General features: G+C 41.3%; 1 long non-coding RNA gene across 1 annotated transcript in view; it reads right to left on the reverse strand.

Moving 5' to 3' along the window:
• Window positions 1-7,096: 7,096 nt before the first annotated feature.
• LOC131834441 (uncharacterized) overlaps window positions 7,097-19,651 on the reverse strand; it is a 54,111-nt gene continuing 41,556 nt past the window's right edge. Inside the window, exons 6-10 of the long non-coding RNA XR_009354874.1 lie at window positions 19,570-19,649; window positions 16,859-17,654; window positions 11,612-15,128; window positions 9,179-9,277; window positions 7,097-7,256 (exon numbers count right to left, since the gene is read on the reverse strand). This is a non-coding gene — a long non-coding RNA (uncharacterized LOC131834441). The remainder of the gene's footprint in view (window positions 7,257-9,178; window positions 9,278-11,611; window positions 15,129-16,858; window positions 17,655-19,569; window positions 19,650-19,651) is intronic.

Consider the following 19,651-nt stretch of genomic DNA (forward strand, 5'->3'; position numbering starts at 1 on the left):
TACCTCTAATAAAGACATTTACATTTTAATAGGAGCAAATAAGTCAATCCCTAGTTAAAGAACACAGAAATTCTAAACTAAAAGGAATATTAGATAGAGATGAAGCTAATGGCCCAAGTTCATACAAGTAAGTTGAAACAGCATCAGACAAACATCATCAAAGTCTTTAACTTAAGACTGACCCTAAAAGACTCCATGTTAGTATTACTTTCGAAACTGTGGAAACAGAAGCCCTCTGCTCATGTTTTTCTCTTGTACATTTGAGGGGAAAGAACAGAAGTCCTTTGTCTCATAATCGTCCCACAGTCACTCTGTCCCTGTCACGGTTCCAGACACCAGGGATATATTTTGAATATAAGAGATGAAGCCCCTGCCCTGTGGACCTGATAGTCTACTGGTGAAGACAGGATAATGAGCAAACACATAAAATACATATAAAATGTAACATCAGATGGAGAGCAAGGCTATGTAGAAAATAAAGGAAGATAAAGGGAGTGGTGAAGGATATCTTGTTTTGTTTTGATTTTTTGTTTTTGTTTTTTGGAGGTTTTATTTGTTTATTTGTTTTTTTGAAGGATACTCTTTTAGATGCAGTAGTTACCAAGGTCTCCCTGAGAAGGTGAAATGTGGTAAAGTTCTGAATTATATAAAGAAGCACATGGAAAGTCCCAGGGAAAGCTCTCCCAGGTAAAGGGAACAGTGAGGGTAAAGGAATTAAGGCCAGAATGAGCTCACCCAACTAGTGAGAGACCAGGGCAAGTATCCAGCAAAGGAGGCAAAATCTGAACCTGGAGGACTCATGGGTCATGAAAAGAAGCCTGGACTTGATTTTGAGGATGATGGGGATACTTGGAGGGGTCTGGTCAAGAGAGTGATCTGATTTTAATGTGCATTTTGTTAAGGTCACTCTGATGGCATTATGAAGAAATCAGACTGGGAGACGGTATGGGAATAGAGAGGAATAGCAAATTCAGTCAGCGGACCCTAGGAGAAGAACAGAAAGGAGGTGATATCAGCCTGGACTCAGGAGCAATGGAGAGGGAAGGAGAGGAAGCTGAATTTTAGAGATACTTTCAAGGTAGGAGTTGATGGGATTTGGTCTACATCAGGCAAGGAGGCTGAGGAAAATAAAGTAATCAAGGAGTAATCTTGTGTCAGAACAATTGGTGCTAAGATGGAGAATGGGAGACAGAGGCTAGTGTGAAATGGTAGAAGTGCAGAGTTCTAGTTTATGCATTTTAAAATTTGAGGTACCTCATACAATGTCTATGAAGAGAAGTTATATACAGTGTGGTTACAAGTCTAGGACAGGGGAGAGAGAACAATGTGGGAAACAGCAGAGGATGTTTGATTCAATCAATGGCACTTAAGGTTATGTGAGACCTCCTGAGGGAAAGAGAAAGATGGTGTAGAGGGAAAGATCCAAAGCCTATGTCTTGGACATGTTAGTATACATACAGCAGGAAGAGAAGGGGTACCAGCCAAAGAGACTGATAGGAAAATATCCATCAAACCAAAAGTGAAAAAAAAAAAAAAGAAAATAGAAACAAATAAACAAACAACAACAAAGCAAGTTTGTATGTTCCAGAAGACAAGGAAGGAAGAGGGAAGTGATTAATATCAATTATGTCAACTGCTCTTGAGTGACAGAATAAGATTGGGACTGGGGATTGGCCATTTGTTTGGGCAATATGGAATTCACTGAGGAATATGTTAGGAATAAAAGAAGTGGAAATGATCCATACAACTCTTTGTTAAGGATTGTTCTGTGAAAGGGAAGAGAGAAATAAAGTAGCCCCTGGCATGGGTGGTGGGGCAGGAAGGCTTTTTTTATTAGTGGAAAAGAATCTGGAATGTTTGTGTGTTGCTTGGGACAACCCAAAAGTGCATGCAAGGAGTATGAGAGTAGTACATAGCGGGATTTTAGCCAGGAAGTGTGTTAGGATGCATGGATGTCAGTATCAGGGAGTCAGTGTTGAGGCAGGATGATGAGTAGGAGTGACAAAGGATATAGGCTGTGAAGATGACAGTGACAAGGACAAGGCCATTGGTGATGGCAAGGCTAGTGATTTACCCTGCAAACAGATGGCTGAAATGAGGTGGATGGAGAGGCCTATAAAGGTAAATCCATCCAAGTATGGAGAAGCCCCAGTGTTGGAGAATCATCCACAAGAACTTGAAGTTGCCACCGGTGATGACAGGTGTAAAGGTAAGGAAGAAAGTCAGCCAGCCGTATCAATCTTCAAGGAATAACCAAAGACCAACCAGGAGTCCAGTAGAAAAATGTACAGAGAACTCAGAAAATGGTAGTATCTGAGAATGTGTAATTCAAAGGAGATTGGGAATTTTAGGGTTAACAGAAGACATGGTGAGGAACCAGCAAGGAGGAGTGAAGTGAGAATTTACCTCCAACTCTGGGCCTAATGGTTCATGAAATTCAGGAGAAAAAGCAGCTTGAACATTGTAGGATATTGTAGGATGAGCAATTCCCCATGGGCCTCCAGACTTCAGGTAGAGCAGAAAGTGAATTAATTAATAATGGAACCATTATTACAGAGGAATAATGGAACCAGATTTACAATGAAGTGGAGGAAAATGTCTCAGAGTTATATGTCTCTGGATTTCTCAACCTGAGCACTATTGACATTTGAGGTCAGAAAATTCTATGTTGTGGAGACTGTCCTGTTCATTGTAAGACATTTAGCAGCATCCCAAGACCTCTACCCACTAGAAGCCAGCAGTACACACACACACACACATACAACACAGAGCCAATTTTGACGAACAAAAATATCTGCAGGTATTGCCAAATGTTATCCCTAATGACTTTGGTGCCATTCCTCTTTGATCCTATTAGGCACCAAAGCGGAGCCATGCGAGAGAACAAAAATGCATCTTTGTGAGGACCTACTTTCTTCAACGAACATACATCAAACTTTCCTGTGGTCCAGTATTAACACTGTTTCAGAAGCAACTTAAAGAAGGCTACCTGAAGAAACCACTATTTGTTCCACATTTTCCATCAGCCCTAAACACTAGGGTAGATCTCCTAGTCTATTCAGTGCTTACAGCTAAAATTTCCCAAATACAAACATAAGCCAGAGAAATTACTATACAGGTCTCTACAAGGTCATATGAAAACCCACCATTGGGTTTTCTAGAAAAGACTAGCCTTACGCCTAAAATTGCTCTGCAGATTCTGTATGAAGCAGTGTGCCTCACAACTGCATTCAGTGGAATTGTGTGAATAAATGACAGTAGGACAAGCATATTGATCTTGGCAAACAGTATACTCCTGGGCCATAGGCTGGCAGAGTGCCTGATGGTTGCACCACTACAGTACTACCATTGTGTAAACTGACTCTCCCTCTGTCAACGAACTAGTCCAATCCAGAATCACTGATTTCCAAATAACAATGTAATCACCTGTAATCTATGTGTTTAAAAAAGGAGAAGCCACACATGCACAAACACAAACACAGACCAGTTCCTTGAAGTAACCAGAATGGCAACCTCTAAAACAAATAGTCTCCTTTGGGAAGCTCATTTCACCAAGGTTAACCACTGATGGGCTGGGAGGGTCCCTTTGTACACTGGGTACCCACACTCAAAGGTAAGAATTAAAAACCCATCAACAATTTGTCTAAGAGATGGTCCTCCTCAGGACCTGCTCAGAAAGGAACAGATTTCCTAGAGAGCTGTAGTTCAGAGATGGGAACTTATGGGTAGATGATCTATGTTTATGGTGAAACCATACTTCTGCCTTTCTCAATGCCTGGAATTCATTCTGTCCTCAAGATTTCATTTAAACTCACACTTCTGACTAAGGATCAAAGCCCACAAGGGCCATATCAAGTGGACTTAGATATTCTGCAAATGCATCCTTTCCCTGTTTTTGTACCTTTATCTCCTGGTTAACTGGAGGCTCATTGAGACCCAACTCTTACAAGGGTTGAGCAAGAGAAAATGACCATGAAACCTGAGAGGTCTAGGCACTGTTAATGAGCCACTCTTCAAAGAGGCATGTGGGAGGTGAAATCACCAGCTAAAGCAAGGTCTGGGAGGCTCTGTGACCTTTACAGAGCTGTGCTCTCCAGCCCTCCATTATTCCAACTGCCTGATAGTTTTCTGGATATTTCCAGCCTGGAATCTTCCAACTTTCTCCAGAAGGACATGGCCCTGTGGCCAACAATTGCAGGACACCTAGCACCACTTTTTTTTGCATCATCTCCTTTTTCAAAAGGCGTGCTTTCCAGATGAACCCATTGGCCAAACCCTCCATTCCCCCACAGGGCCTGTAGGGTGGGGAGGAGTGCCCCTCAGCTGACTTGATTCACCAGCCCTAGAACCCCTCCCCTCCCTCACCCCGTCCTGTCTTACTTCCTTTCCCTTTGTGGGAACTGGGAGGCTGGAAAGGACATTTTTCTAAAAATAACAATTCAAAGCAAAAAGAAGAACTTTTAAATCTGAAAGTAGGATTGACCCGAAGGAGGCTAATTCAATCAGGGAGCAATCTATTTGTGCAGAATTCCCAGGACACTTGAAAAGTTAACTGGGTTCCCTGACTTTGTCACCAGATTATGAGCAAGGGCATTTCTTTTTCCACCCATTTCTTCAATTAAACAATTTATCAACAAGTGCTTATTGACATCTTCTAGGAATCTAGCCCTTTGTTATGGATTTAGAATAGGAGACAGAAGGAATGGGAGACATTCATTCTTTTAACAAGACTTGAGTGCCTACTGTGTGTCAGGCCCTCAACCTACAAAGGCTAAGACTCCATCCTTGCTGAAGAACTCAGTCTAGTAGGAAGGGTACATAAATAGACCAGTTTCTCAACCTCACCACTGTTGGCATTTGGGGCCAGATGACCCCTTGTCATGGGACTGCCCATGTGTTGTAAGATGCTTTGCCACACCCCAACCTCTACCTACTAAAGCACCTTCCCCCAATTTGTCACAACCAAAAATGCCCCCAGATATTGCCAAATGTTTTCTGGAGAACAAAATCGCTGCCCCTAGCCCCCACTGAGAAACAATGATATAGACAAATATTTGCAATATAATATAATAAATGTAGTAGCAGGGTTAGATACAAATTATGGGTATTGCACAAAAGAGAGCCTGAACTCAATCATGATTGCCTAAGAAGGAACTCAGAGGAGATGATTCTGAATAGGGCCTTGAAAAGAAAGTAGGATCTCAGTAGGTAGACAAGAAAGCCTACGGGTAGGGTGGTGCCATTCAGGCAACCCCCCCAAAAAATATATATATATATATAGTGTGTATGTGTGTGTGTGTGTGTGTGCAAAAGGCAAAAAATGACAAAAGAAGTGCAAGCACATGTAGGTATGAGAGATGGCCAGTGTGAGAGGCAGCCAAATTACTGGTGGCCTTGGTAACAGAAAATAGTCTTGCCTCTTTTCAGCTGAAAAATATGGGTATGAATGAAATATTTTAAGCAGGACTTTGATATGAATAAAGGTTTTAATTTTTTTTAATCCCACTGACAGAAGGACATTGCCACTACTCTAAGGAAAATTGAAATCTAGCATGGAAAAAAGACACATAGGCAATGTTACTAACCATATGGTAACATCTCATACAGACAATAAATAGAATATGTCAGAATAATCATTATTAGTATGCTAAAAAAATTAACATCTTATGAATAATATTAATGTTATTGTTAGTATTGTGGCTTTTGTTTTTAGGAAAGTAGCCTCTGGTTCTTTCACCCCCAGACTGTGGGAAGTTTTTCAAAGTCAGGATGGTGTCTGGTTTTTCTTTATGCCCTAATGCCTAGTAAAGAGTCTGGCATGTTGCAGAGCCTTGATAAATATCACTGGATGAATGATACTCTAGACTAAGGGTCAGCAAGCTTTTGTAAAGAGCCACATAGTAAATAAAAAGGTTTTGTGGGCCAAGTGATCTGTGTCCCAACAATTTAGCTCTGCCATTGTTGTGTAACTGTAGCCACAGGTTGTGTGTAAATGTATGAGCAAGACTCTGTTCCAATAAAATTTCATTTATAAAAACAGGTAGCAGGATGGATTTGGCAACTTTTGCTGCAGATAAAGATATTCTCAATGTGTTAAAGATGGGCAACTACTCAGGAATATTTTCCCCAAACTAAACGTCCCCACACATACAGGGAAGGAAATCGCTTCATCCTGACCTCAGCTAAGTGATCTGCTCTTACAGACACATGTAACCAGTAGCTCTAATAAACTTAAAGTGATAGAGCACTAGAAACAAAAGATCTAAATTAATCCCCCCCCTTTTTTTTACTGCTAAGAAAAGAAGGCTAGTTTGGTCTGATACAACACATGTGGAGGAGAAAAATCAACCCCAGTGACTTCCAGGTTCAGAATTCATGTATGTTCACTGCCTCATTCTTGTCAGAAGTAAGCGAGGGAGATAGTCTAGGATTAGAAATGAAGCATTCATGAAGCCAAGCTAAGGTGGGACGTTTGGCATTTTATCTTGCATCACACCCAGTGCCAGGGGGCTGCAGACCCAGCAGTGTCTGTGCTTAACACCAAAGCCAGGGCCACTTTAGGGTTCCACAAAGTACTGGGGAAAAATGAGTGTCCAGCACCTGACTCAACCATGTACACAAAGCAAGAAAGAATCTATTGAACTTGGATTCATTGATAAGGGGCGCCTGGACACCAGCAGCCTTGACAATGGCATTCCTTTCAATAACATTGGATCCTAAGACTCAACTCAGGAGATCGTTCAGAACCTACTTACCACTAATTTGGCAAAGAGATGTCCTTGAGTACTGTAATTTGGCTCCCAGCATAGAAATGACTTTCTAGCACAATACTAGCTATAATATTGTCTGAATCTCTTTGATACTTAAAGCTCTCAGGCCAGCTTCTTGTCTTAGCCTCCCCCTCACCCCAAGATAAAGACAATATTCAGTATTTTCTGAATATTGGGGTAATATATTAAGGACATATATATATATAAGGGCAAGAGGAGCTGACCTGGACAATAGTTCTTCCCAGTTTGTGCAAAAGCCCAGTGTTTCTCTCTCCCTGATGAGCCTGTCACTGCATGAATAAGCAGTGTAGTTGGAAAAACCTGTGTTCTTTATTGATTTCATTTTTTATTGTAATCTTTAGGGTGGCTCCCATTCAAAGATTCCAAAGTGGCTAGATAGACAAGACAGCTTGCAGAAATGGCATCTCAAGTGGGAAACATAACAGGAATTTAGGAATCCAGTGTCAAAATCTTCCTTGAAACAATCTGAAAGAGAGAAAGGCAGAGTTAGAATTTCTATCAAGGTAAAATCCCAGGTTCATTCCACAACAGGACAACAATATAAGATGGTATCTTCCCACCTCCTGTCAATAGCTCCTGATTTGTTGAAGTGAACCACCCCATACTTAATGTCTTGGTAAATCTGGATTATCAAACCAGCACAGCCATTTTATATAAACTGCTTTACTTAAACCTACACACCCCAAACTCACACTCAAGTGAGAGATCCTTGCTAGAAGCTTAAACAAGTCAATATGGTAATCTACATTTTCATTGAAAAGGTTTTTATGGTTGGATGGCACCCTCCAAACAGAGAAGTAATAACACAAAAGACCCCCCACCATGCAGCTGCTTATGCTGTTCAAATGTGTGCAACCTCTTAGAGACATTAAGATTATTTTGAAAGTGCTAACTTAAAATAAATTTGACCTCAAGAGAGTCGCTGCTATGTTTTAATTTAGGAACTACCTGAAAACATAGACAGTGGGAGGCACCTTTTATTTTTTTGTCTCACACAATTTTTGGAATCAATAAGAATGAACTGGGCAGCTGGCAGGCTCAGACAGTAGAGCATGCAACTTTTGCTCTCAGGATCATGAGTTCAAGCCCCAAGTTGGGCATAGAGCTTATTTTAAAAAATAAATAAATAAAAATTTAAAAGATGGGTGGTGTTTCTAGTGATTCATCATATAAAATGTTACAATACCTAGCATCCTGTCTATACATTGCCATCTCCCCACCTTAGCCCCTAAAAACTCTTAGTTGTGGTATTTGTCCCAAGTTCCCAACAGGAAGCAATTTATCTCTCAGGGATGACCTAACTAAGGCAATATCTGGCAGTGTCCAGAGACATTTTTCCTTGTCAAGGCTGGGGACAAAGTTGTTACTACTCTACCTGTTCCCATGGGTACAGAGCAGGGGTGCTGCTAAACATCCTACAGTGTACAGGGCACATCCCCCAGCAAAGAATTATCTGGCCCCAAAGGCAATAAAGCTGAGGTTGAGTATGTATTTATTTGGATATGTGATTTATTTGAATATATGATTATTATAAACCATCCCCCGCAAAAAAAAAGAAAGAAAACTGAGGGCCATTTTAGACTGCATTCACAGTATCTACACTAAGAGAGTTAATATTGTTCACATATGAGGCACTGGTCTCCTGTCTTGGAAAAGTGCTGCTCAGGAGTATGGAGCAGTAGGAGGCTGAGAAAGCTCTCTGGACACAGTCCGTCTATGGAAGGCCAGAACAGCTCCAAAGTCTGTCTGGATTTGGGCACTCTTTTCAGCAGAGGGCATAACATCAATTAACCTTTCTAGGAAAGACGATTGAAGATGTGAATGAGAAAGAAATCGAGGATAGACTGATGTTGCTTTGTGACCTTATGAAACTCTACAGAATACTTTAAATTCTGGAAGGGATACATTAAGCTTCCTCAGGACCAAAAAGTTGATACCAAATATAAAATAAAAGGCAGTGATTACAATACACTGGGGAGTTGTTTCTGCACATAGAAAATAATATCTAAGGTCTTGTCTGAACAATGGATCTAAAATGTTTTAATTAAAATATTTTTTATGATTATAAAAGTGATACATGTCTAGGACAATGCTGGGACTGGACCCCAGGCAGAGGTGCAGCATATGGAAGGGCTCAAGAATGAGAAGCACTTGACACCCTCAGAAGTTGGAAAACTTCAGGTAAGTTATATGCATGTGGCAAAATGCCAGGGGAGGGAGTAGTAGGATCATGAGGACTGAGCCTGCCTAATCTGACAGCAGGAACATTTGCCTGCTGCTTGAACAGTCCTCACAATGGCTCATCTGAGACCACTGACAGTGGTTCTGTGAATGCACCAGTACCCAAAAATGCAATCAGGGTACCCAGATCAACATTGCAAACTCACTCAAAGTCACTCAAAGTCTTCATCTCCCGCCTTGAAGTCTGGGCTGGGTTATTTCTCAATCACCTTGGTTCTCCTCATTTGGGCATGAAGATAGTTCTTCTTGATGGAAAATATAGGAACAAAAAATAGGGTCGAGAGCTGTTTTTCTCCTTTCCCTCTGTCAGCACACCACCTGCCTTAAGCAGGCGCCTGGGCCTCCTCATTCTTCTCTTCCCTCCAAACCAGTACCTGCTGAAGATACTTTGGATTCAGCTCTGCCCCTTTTGTAGGTCTCACTACCTTAGGGACTTGGCCTTCCTGACTCCTCCTGATCTGTGCCTCTTCTTTGCCTTCATCTTTGGGGATAAACATCCTCTTCCACATTTAAACATTCTTTTTCTACCAAGCCCATCAGAAAATTCCTAGTCTAGTCCCTTTAGGTTTCTTCATGTGTTAGAGGAGAGCACACATCCTTGGACAAGGGGCAGGGCTTACTGTCTCTGAGCTCATTCCTCCCTTTCCATGACCTACTACCTTCTCACCTCCTTGAAGGTCAGACTGCCAAAATCTACACCTGGCAAGGCTGTACCCATTAACCCAAGCCCATTCACTCCATTTGCAGACCCATTTTTGTTTGTCACAGCTGGGGAGGAAAGTGTTACTGGCATTGAGTGGGTAGAGAGCAGGAAGGCCACTGAATATCCTACAGTGTACAGAACTCCTCCCCCCAGCAAAAGGTTATCTGGGCCTAAAGTCAATAAAGCTGAGGTTGAGACCGGAAAGGAAGGAGTATCCAAAACTGGAATCATGTACAAAAATACATAAAGGAACTAGGGAGATAACCAGTGCCCAAATGGTAACCAAATGTAGTTCAAGCTAGATGAGTCATGGGTACAGTAATATTATCCCAATCTGTATGAAGGAGGGTTTCAGGAACCAAGCAAGGAATGATTCTGTGTCCCATGGGGGAAACCAGTAAGTGTTAAGGAAAGTTAGATTTGTGTGGGGGGTGGGGAGCAAGGTGAAGGGCAGCTTTGCAGGCCCAGGTTTAAGGCTCTATCTGACACAGACAGAGTTATTAAAATTATCAGAATGGAAAGGGACGCCTGGATGGCTCGGTTGGTTAAACATATGCACTCGGCTCAGATCATAATCCCAGGGTCCTGGGATCACGTTCACATGGGGGTCCTTGCTTAGCGGGGAGTCTGCTTCTCCCTCTGTCTCTGTCCCCCCTTGTGCTAGCTTGTTCTCTCTCGCTCGCTCGCTCTCTGACAAATTAATAAATACAATCTTTCAAAAAATTATCAGGGTAGGAGAAGGGGAAAATTTTCCTACTACCAGGAATTTGAGTCAAAATTACCTCAATCACCCCATGACTGTGGCCATAAAAAGCACTCCCAATATTCTTTAATGTTTCTGTGATTCCTGAGAAGGTTATGTCCCACAGATACCTCAGCCTCTAGTTCCTTCATATCCTGAAAAGAGGCTTATCATACATCCTAATCTCACAACATCGAGAGCTCTCCCCTATGCCCAAAGAAATCCATTGATCAGATCAGGACTTACATGTTTAGAAACCATGCAGACATTTCTGTGGAGTCACTGAAAATCCCCAAGCATGATCTGCCTCTCACTGCCTCCTTGCTCCCTCTCCACTAGCCGTCTCCCATCAGCATCTCCTCCAATCTTTACAGGACCCTCTGGAAGCTCCAAATTCTTCTTCTTCATTCAGAACAGCTTTGAGAGATAACTCCTTGATTTTGAGAGCTGGTCAGTACCAGCTCTGTGACATTGGCCTAGTTACTTACCCTCTCTTAATCTCAGTCCCTCTAACTATAAAATGGGAATTTTCAAAAATGAAAAAGCAAACTACAAATAAGAATGTGGTTTTTTTTTCTCCTAGAGAAAATTAAAAATTAAAAAGCAAAACAAAAAAATGGAAATTTTCATAATACCCACTCTGAGGTTGATGAAAACTTCTAAAAATGCTAGCACAGCATCAGGCACATAGTAAGCACTCAGTGAATGTAAGCCATTATTATCCTTAATATGAGTTCCTAAAGCCATGTGTTCTTGACAACCATTACCCATCCTAAAGGCCAAGGAAATTGCTTTTCCAAGTGAGTAAAGAAATATTTCTCTACTTGTTACCTGGAGAATGAGGAACCCTCACAATACCTGACAAGGCACTGAAAATTTAAATTAACTCGGTTTCTATGTGTGTGTGTCTCTCTCCCTCTTCCTCTGTCCCTCCTTCCTTCCTTCACTCTTTCCCTCTGTCTCCCACCATACCTCTCTCTCTCTCAATCTCACTCTCTTTCTCTCTCTCAATCTCTCTTCCTCCTCCTCCCTCCTTCTTTCTCTCTCTCTCTCCAGCTCTTTCTCACCACCCACCCCCTGTCTGCCTTTCTCTGTCCCCTCTTTCACTCTCTCTCTGGCAGATCATTCTCTTACCTTGGGACTGGACTCCTCGTTTCCATGTACCTACAACAGCAGCTCCCCCAGGTCCTTGATGCTGTGCCATCTGGGCTTAGCTTTGCTCTTCTTTTGGCAACCTTGCCAACACTGTCTGATGAAGACCCCAGGCTGCTTCTTCAAAGTCCCAAGGCTAAACACAGTGACTCAGTTTAAATGAGGTGTCCACACTTGGTCTGCTTAGCTGTGGCAAAAGGACAGGACAATCTAACACAACATGGCCCTGAACCTACCAGTTAGCAGAGAAATGGGAATGCATGCAAGCAAAGGATGTGGCTGACAACCCACTTACATTTATCAAAACAAGAGTCCTGGTCCAAGATGACATGTGCCTGCTGGGCACACAGAGCTGGGCTCTAGAGGAAGCCACCCCAGGCTTCAGTGACATATCAGCCTCTGGGTTTCCCCAGTGGTTCTGAGTTTACACATATTCTCCTGCCATGTCCAGAACTGGATCAGGCACTGAGAGGTCAAAACCTAGTGCAAGACATCAGTGCCATTCACTAAACAGGCAAGCATGTGAAAGGAAGGAAGGCTTTTAACCTCCAAACCAAAGTGTGTCACCCCTTTAGAATTCCTTCCTCTCTAGCATTTCCCAAACAATATTTGAAGAAGGACAGATATCCTTGAGTCATCTCCAAGTGTTTCTCAACTCACTTCCTTTAAAGGACCCATTCACAGAAAGGCTTCAAAATCCCTGTAAGGTCTATCTTCTTGTGCACATTAGCACATTAGCACACAAAAGTTCTGAAAAGTCTGCAGGAACAAACCCAGCATTGTCAAACTATTTTTGATGAAAGAACTATTTTCTTAAAAGATTTTCTTTATTTATCTGAAAGAGAGAGAGAGCATGAGAGGGGGGGAGGTCAGTAGGAGAAGCAGACTCTCCGCTGAACAGGGTGCCCAATGATGGACTCAATTCTAGGACTCCAGGATTATGATCTGAGCCATAGGCAGTTGCTTAACCAGCTGAGCAACCCAGGTACCCCCAAGAAATCTTTTTTAAATAGAACATCTATTAACATCAAATAACATAACAGTTTGGGTAAAGCTACCCAATAGTGTTCAGTTTTATTCTGCCTTCTTCTGAGGGGCTGATTATGTTCCTATATAATCCACCTTAATATACTGTAAGCTTTGAGGGCACAGAACACTGACTCTTACCTGGCTTTGCTTCCCTGCACTGCTTGGCTTCTCCAGCAAAACCCATTGCAGACTGTACCTCCTTCTTTGAACTCCCTCTTCCATCTCACTTGGCTTTTACCTTCAGTGGCTTCATATCTTACTCCATACTCTGATATTCTGCCCCCAAATTTATTCCTCACCATCTCCTTTTCTCCTTGAGAAACAGGGTGCACACATCGTCCAACAGCTGCCCCATCTACATGTTCTCTCACTCCTGCTTTGGTCCTGCAGCTCCCTATTCACTGATCATGTAATGGGCCCCTATTCTGGCAGGGATATGCCCCTGGGATTGGGGGTATAAGGAGGAATGAGCCTCATTCCTTATGAGTTCCCAGTCTGAACAGGGTGTCAGGATATGTAAACATTAAGGACAGTGTGACTGGTGACGGATAAAGATCCACAGGCTGCCAGGAGCAAACAGAAAAGGGAAGCATGAGCCAGCCTGGAGGGATGAGGGAAACCCAGCTTATTGAGAGGAGGCCTGGGGTGAATGAAGCCTCAAACAAATAGTAGGAAGGGAGTAGGGCTCCAGTGTAAGGGAGGCAGCTGAAGCAGTCCAGTCAATGTACACAGAAAACCAAGAGCAGTTTGATGTTGCTGCAGTCCCATATTGGATGCAGGGAGGAGTAGAGAGGAGCCCTAAAAGACTGGCCCGGGTAGGGTCTTGTCAGACGCAATGAGGACTCTGCACTTGTTGGTATAGATTGTGAGCTCCACTGGTGGGTTTACTCACACTGGTGACTTCTCTAGTGCATATCTTAGATCACTTGTGCAGCTGGGTCAAGCCAGGTGGTGAATCCAGAGGGAAACCAAATCCTGAGCAGATGGGGAGAAGAGACAGGACAATGGATATTTATGAGGGAAATCAGTTGTACTTCACTGAGCTTCTCTAACTGGATGCTGCCTGTCATGCCTCATTGTTTATTTACTCAGAATCACCATCTTTTCACCCAAACATCTCTCCCCATCTGTTTTCCCATTTTTCTTTGTTTTTTCAAGTCTCCAGGCCAAGAACCTTAAGGCTACTTTTGATTCCTCCTTTTCCATGTCCCATTAGTCCTTCCTTCATCCATGTCCTCCGTCTCTGTCCCTCCCTCTCCATCCAGTGGCCTCCTCCCTAGCCCAGCCTGCAGCATACTGGAATATTGGTCTTGTAGTCTCCTGTTAGGCCCCCTTGTCAGCATCCCCACTATAAGTCACTCTCAAAGCAATGACACACATTTTTCTTTTGCCTTGCATGACATGGCCCTTAGACATATTTACACTTCTCTCTCCGTAAATCTTTGATTTCAGCCAAACCCATCTTCTCAGTTCCCCACCCCTGCAATTGTACTGTTTCCCTATCCAGAGCGCTGTCCTCTCTCTCTGCTTGGACCTGAAGCCTAACCCATTGCCACCTTCTTGGGAAGACTTTCCTCTGAACAGTTGTATCTGTACCTTCTGCTCCTTCTTCTTGGACCCTGACCATGTACTTTCCATGTACTTTCCTGAAATTTACCTCTATGTTTAGGTCTTATTTTGCCAGCTAAACAGTAAACCCTGAAAGAAGAGAGAGTTTATTCTTCGTTTTGGCCCCTCTTCCTCTAATATACACAGAAGGGGCATATTAATGTTGCTGATAAGAGACTTTATGCTCTTACTCACTCTATAGTCCACTATTAGCCAACCATGCTCTCCCATGAGTGGAGTGATTTTCTGAGATTCCAACAGTGGGGAAGTGACTCGGGCAATAGGGAGAATCTGGATCATTGACTTTTTCTATAATCTCTGTAAGTACTAGAATTTTTAGTTCTCTAATTTGCTACAAAATAACCCAAACCTGATCCAACAAATAGCAGCTCTCAGGAGATTATAGACTGTGAGGTACTGTGTTCTGAGTGTGTTCTAAAATCATGATAAAACTTAGTGAAGATTTTTCTACCTTGCTCTTGACTGTCTTCTGATAGGCAACCAAAAGAAAAGACCCAGATTCAAATCTTCCCTTCATCTTCAAGTGAACTTATTAGGAAGAGCTGAAGTGTGTCTCTTCACAGAGCTGCAAAACCACAAAGATGTCAACTTACAGGCTCTGAGTGGGAGGCTTCTCCCTGAAGAGTTTGCACTTTTAATGCAATTGATGGGTTCTGTTACTCTACCAAGAGGAGTTGAAACACTAGTGGAGGCCAGTTAGGGCAGAGATTTGTGAGAACGTCTTCTTCACCTCCGAGGATACTTCTGCAGGAGCAGACGAAATTCAAACCTGTCCCTTGAGGTCTTCTGGTCTATCTTCCTACCCAACATGCCATATGCAATTGGTAATTTACAAATAAATCTGATCCACAAAAAACAAACAAACAAACAAAAAACAGTACTCTAAACAACACTGGAAATGACCACGTCCATTTTGTACCACACCACCAATTCCCAGCATGGTATGTCTTCCAAATGAGAAAGAGGCCATATATGAAAACAACCAATATAAATAACTATAGCTTTTACAACTTTAACCTAAAACATAAGTAACTTTTAAAAAGTAGCAATTGTTTTAAATAAAGTCCTTAGAAATATATATATGTATAATAGTCTTTGTAAAAAATCTCATTATTTTCAAAGCAAATGTTTCATGCAAAGGAAATAGCAGTGTTGAGCTGGAAGGTGGAATTTCATTGGGAAAATCTGAATCCAAATAGAAGAAAGCTATTACCCTAATGTGAATGATTCACTTATTAAGAAGCAGGAAGCTTATTCATAAGAGGAGAACATCTATTCATTGCTCACTGACTTAATGATATTCATATTATTCCTTGTAGTTCTACAATTAACCTTTAGTCATGCCATTTTTTCTTACATAAGAATTACCTAGATCATATATAAAACTTGTGTATATATGCATGGTCTTTGATCTAGAGCACCCATCCACACAGGACTAATAACATATGATTGTGAAATTCTAAGGAAGGCTGGAATTCTCTGTGATGTTGGAGACATAAGATCATTACATTTTGGTGTTGTTATTCTGAGCGGTAGTGCTTTCAGTTTAATTATTGGTGGCAAATCTCTTAGCTGAGTGATTCTTTTAAGGATGACTGTTATATTAAGACAAATGGATCTATTCCTAGGCCTGGTACGTACAGTATGTAAAAAGTCTGAACATTTAATCAAATTGTATGGTTAATCCTCTAATTGCCCACTGAGAAACTGTTTCAGGAATAATTATAGTACCCGGTCCTATTCATATGCATTGCTAATCCTTTTAAAAATCTTATGAAGCTATTTGCCTCAACAATACCCTGAGGCTGAAGTTGTTATGAGTTTGATAGACATTTGCTGTAAATTACTGCCTTGGACACACACACACACACACACACACACACACACACACACACATTTCCTGCCCACTGAATTTTAAGTAAGTGTAAACTCATGAATTTTTACCTCAGCACTTCATATATGTCACTTTTTTCCCAGAGGAGTGGGGAGTCAACACTAGTAAAGATCAACTAGACTGAGGAAAATGCACACTCTTCCCATGCCTCTTAGCCTAGCTAAATTCTTTTACCCCTGAATTTAGAGGTCAATGCTAAAGACCCAAAATGAAGTCAGACCGTCTCCTTTCTGCTCTCCTGGTGAGCTGGGCCTCCTTCTTCCAAGCAAGTACCAACTGCTGGTGTTTTAGGGAAGTGAATAAGGCTTGATTCTATTTGCAAGGGACTTGCAGGTGTATAACTACAAAATGGTAAGGTCTCTATTAATCTTCAAACAGTGGAGGCCAAAGAATGGGCTGGACCTGAAGAAATCTGGGACGGTTTCAGAGAGAGGGTGAGCAAAAGCAGGAATAATTTAGGCCACTTTCCAAAGAATCTCCCATGGGCTGCCTATCAGAATAGGCAGCTAACCATGATTATTGTTTTAAACCAAGTGGAATAAGCAGGTATAAATTATGTGAGTCTTTAATACAAAAAAAAAAAAAAAAGACAGAACTGGTCAGCTCCAGTTAAAAAAAAAAAAAATATGGCATTTTTTAAACCCGCACCCCCTTAATTTTTCATTTTTGGTTCTTACCATAAACAGTCTCCTCTCCTCCAAAGCCCATACAACCAGATGGACTAAGAGAAGCCAAGACCTAAATCAAGGACAGGAGAACATAAGAAAGGGGGAGTGGGAAGCAGAGCTAGCCACCACCAACAGGGAACAAAGTCAGAACCTGGTTTTTGGGCTTTAATGACTCTGTAGTTAGTGTGTCTGTGAGAGAGAAACTGTGGTTATATAATATAGGATAGAGGGCATCAGGGAAAAATTATTCTTTCTTCTGTTGACATAAGACAGTAAAGGGAAGAAAAGAACTTAATTTTGCACTCTAATATGTACATATTAATTGTAGTCTCATGTGAGAATTGATTGTCTCTCGTGGATAACTATCCTAAGCATAATAACTATTAGGTATGACAGTACATGTCACATTAAATTTGTTTTAAGTTTTGGCATCACAATTCCGGACTTCAAGCTCTATTACAAAGCTGTCATCATCAAGACAGCATGGTACTGGCACAAAAACAGACACATAGATCAATGGAACAGAATAGAGAGCCCAGAAATAGACCCTCAACTCTATGGTCAACTAATCTTCGACAAAGCAGGAAAGAATGTCCAATGGAAAAAAGACAGCCTCTTCAATAAATGGTGCTGGGAAAATTGGACAGCCACATGCAGAAAAATGAAATTGGACCATTTCCTTACACCACACACAAAAATAGACTCCAAATGGATGAAGGACCTCAATGTGCGAAAGGAATCCATCAAAATCCTTGAGGAGAACACAGGCAGCAACCTCTTCGACCTCTGCTGCAGCAACATCTTCCTAGGAACAACGCAAAAGGCAAGGGAAGCAAGGGAAAAAATGAACTACTGGGATTTCATCAAGATCAAAAGCTTTTGCACAGCAAAGGAAACAGTTAACAAAATCAAAAGACAACTGACAGAATGGGAGAAGATATTTGCAAACGACATATCAGATAAAGGACTAGTGTCCAGAATCTATTTTATTTAAATACTAAGTCTTATTCTTGTTGTTCAATCTTCTTTTGCCTTATTAACATGCTTATCTGTTCATAACTCTAAAAACACAGAGGTAACATCATTTCAGCCCAATTGGATGACACCTCCAGTATGTTCTTTCTCTCCTTTTCTCCAGTCCCTCACCATTTCCATTCTCTAGGAGAATGACAATACGTGTAATGAATAGGATAGTAGGGTAAATTGTTTTAAAGATCTAAAAGAATACAAAAAAACTAATATTATGTCACGTATAGATATTAAGAAAAGTTCACTAGGAATTATACAACAGATGTTTTATCAGACTAAATGACTTCTGTAACATCTCACACAATATCAAACAAACAAACAAAAGGTTCACAAGATTACAACTCCATTAACTAACTGAATAATCCCAGAGCAGGAGGAGAAAAAAAAAAAAGAAGAAGAAGAAAATAAAAAAAAAAAAAAACAGAAAGTATGAGGGGATCCCCAAATCCTCTGAAAGTACGAAGGGATCCCAAATCATCCCTGACATTGACCCTATAATGTATGTTTCTGTGTGATGGATGCTAATATAATGAAAGTCATCCAATTTTTTCCCCACTTCACAGCTCAAACAACTGTTTGAATATCATAGTTTTTAATCCAGTGCATTATGCTAGATAAGGGCTGAAGGTGCTTCAGGGGAAGGACAGGCATCCCAGGAGTCTTCAGGAGGCATTTGGAATGGCCATATGGAAGAGACACTGGCATCACATTGTTCAATTTCAACTCAACTAGCCACTTCTTTCACTCCAAAAAACAACAACAACAGGAACAACACCCCAAAATACAAAAATCAGTGGCCAAAAAGTTCAAGTGCAATTATATGAACACCAAAACATAGTCATAAAAACTCAGAAGCCCCTGGTTTTAATGAGATACCAGGGAGCTGGTAACCTTTATTTGGCATCAAACATGAACTTCCATGCCATGCTTCAAACATGTACACCTCATCATATAATAAAGACCAAATATCAAATCACAAAAACTAAGCTATTACTTGAGAAGTTGCTGCTTACCCACTCAGGGCTTTTATCTGTGGGTGGAAGGATGGGGTCACATGGCTTTAACTGGGAAGACAGGAGGAGCACTGGGAAGTTAATGGGCTTTGGAGCCTGAAGGCCAGAGCTAATTCTCAGCTCTGCTTACTTACTAATTTTGTAACCTTGGGCAGGTTACTCAGACTCAACTTACTCGTCTACAAAATGGAAGTAATCACAGTGTTCTGTCCTGATAAGGTTGTTGTGAGGTTTTACACCTAAAGTGACACATAGTTTCATATGAGTTTCCTCCCTCCCACTTACATGAGATTCAAGCAAGTCTCTCTCTTCTAATTTTTCTTGTTTTTAAATGAGAATCAGTAAAAACTGCTACCATGTTCTGCCCATAGATGCCATGAAAGCAATTATACAATTGTTTCTGTAATTCATAAACATTTATCTTCTAAGAGTGAGGAATTACTTATTATCTTCTTATTATCTTATTAGAATTATCTTCTAAGAGTGAGGCATGTGATTTCCTCCCCAAAATAACAGAAACTTATTCTTCTACCTACACTTACCCACTTGTGATAAGAACATTATTACGGCCATGTTGCTGGATAGAAAATTGCTATTTAAAGCTAATGAAATAGAGAAACATCTGTTTCTGTGTTCGGTTAAATTACCAAAGTTCCCATTTCTATTGTAGAAACTCACCTGTGATAGCAGCCTCCAAGATAGGCCTCAAAGGCCCCCCATCTTTTTCTAGTCCTCTCCTATGCTATGCAGGACGTAATCT

This window comes from Mustela lutreola, chromosome 6 (genome assembly GCF_030435805.1).
Source record: "Mustela lutreola isolate mMusLut2 chromosome 6, mMusLut2.pri, whole genome shotgun sequence".
In the NCBI taxonomy this organism is placed as follows: Eukaryota; Metazoa; Chordata; class Mammalia; order Carnivora; family Mustelidae; genus Mustela; species Mustela lutreola.